This window comes from Rhamphochromis longiceps, linkage group LG4, assembly GCF_057381845.1.
Source record: "Rhamphochromis longiceps isolate RC_006_pf linkage group LG4, R_longiceps_female_GT1.1, whole genome shotgun sequence".
NCBI lineage: Eukaryota > Metazoa > Chordata > Actinopteri > Cichliformes > Cichlidae > Rhamphochromis > Rhamphochromis longiceps.
In genome coordinates, this window is record NC_140560.1 from 30837283 (window position 1) to 30839268 (window position 1986).

At 38.4% G+C, this 1986-nt stretch overlaps 1 pseudogene; it reads left to right on the forward strand.

Moving 5' to 3' along the window:
• The first annotated feature begins 702 nt into the window (after positions 1-702).
• LOC146672014 (uncharacterized) lies at positions 703-1454 on the forward strand (annotated as a pseudogene).
• The last annotated feature ends 532 nt before the right edge of the window (positions 1455-1986 follow it).

Genomic DNA, 1986 nt, shown 5'->3' on the forward strand with positions numbered 1-1986 from the left:
TGATGAAATAACATAATTTAATATTTGAAAAATTGATAGCATTTCATTAGTTATTTATTTTATTTTTGTAGAGTTTAAGACATTGATTTAAATTACATAATGCTTCAAAATAGATCATACACCTTTTCAAAATGAGTAGTGTCTTTAACTCTTAAAAAATGTAAATAGGATTTTTATATGTAGTTGAAAAAAATCATTTTTCAGATGACATTAAATGATAAATTCATAGAAAAATTTGCATTTTTTGACCCAGTGTTACCATTTTAAAATGGCACTGAGTGTGTGAATGACTCAGTTACAGTTTATGGATCTATGTATGGCCACTTTAGCCCCCAAAACGTTAAAAATTAAAATCCAAACACTAATGGGTAATGTTACAGTGGCTATGTCTATAGACTACAGCAGTCACTAAGGAAGATTTAGGTAAACGTGCAATCACTTTATGAAATTTGTGGCTTTATGGCATGTCAAGGTGCTGATTAGGCAGCATGAATAGTGTACAGGTGTGCCTTAGACTGCCCACACTAAAAGACCACTCTGAAATATGCAGTTTGATCACACAGCACAATGCTGACCAGTCAGTATCTGGTGTGGCCACCATTTGCCTCACACAGTGCAACACATCAAATGGAGATGTGTTGCACCTTGTGAGGCAAATGGTGTGCAATGGAGTTGATCAGGTTGTTGATTGTGGGCTGTGGAATGTTAGTCCACTCCTCTTCAATACGTGTGCAAAGTTGCTGAATATTGGCAGGAACTGGAACACGCTGTCATATACGCCGAGCTGAGCGTCCCAAACTTGCTCAATGGGTTACATGTCTGGTGAGTATGCTGGCCATGCAAGAACTGGGATGTTTTCAGCTTCCAAGGAATTGTGTACAGATCCTTGCAATATGGGGCCGTGCATTATCATGCAGTAACATGAGGTTATGGTCATGGATAAATGGCACAACAATGGTCCTCAGGATCTCAACACAGTATCTCTGTGCATTCAAAATGCCAACAATAAAATGCACTCGTGTTCATTGTCCATATCCCCACCGCCACCATGGACCACTCAATCCACAACGTTGACGTCAGCAAACTGCTCATCCACACAAAGCAACACAAGCCGTCTGCCATCTGCCCTGAACATTAAAAACTGTCAACAGAACACCTCTCCAACGTGCCAGACGCCATCAAATGTGAGCATTTGCCCACTCAAGTTGGTTACAGTGATGAACTGCAGTCATGTCCAGACCCCGATGAGGACGACGAGCATGCAGATGAGCTTCCCTGAGACGGTTTCTGACAGTTTTTGCAGAAATTCTGTGGTTATGCAAAACGATTGTTGCTGCAGCTGTCTGGATGGCTGCAGCAACAGCATTGCGCTGTGTGATCAAACTGCATATTTCAGAGTAGCCTTTTATTGTGGGCAGTCTAAGGCACACCTGTGGAATATTCATGCTGTCTAATAAGCACCTTAACATGCCACACCTGTGTGGTGGGATGGATTATCTCGGCATATGAGAAGTTCTCACTAACACAGATTCAGACAGATTTGTTAACAACATTTGATAGTAATGGGTCCTTTGTGTATGTAGAAAATGTTTCAGATCTTTAAGTTCAGCTCATGAAAAATGGGAGCAAAAACAAAAGTGTTGCGTTTATATTTTTGTTCAGTGTATTATGTGTACTAGCGAAACTCAAATTAAAAGTCAATGTAATGTCTACGTGATGTGTACAATGTTTGTAAAAACATTTTGCTAAATACTTTTATGTGCAGTGGGGTCTCTGGAATATGTTGTCATGTATATGTATAAATAAGTGTTCATGAAACAGTCATGCTAATAGTGTATGTAATAATGACTTTTTCTAATAAAATGGTTATGTAGCTTTCAAAAAAGAAGAAATATGTGTAATTATTATTATTTTTTTGCCATTTGCCCAATCACACTGTAGACAGTGACAAAAATGAAGATCAAAAGAATGATGTGATAACTTAAA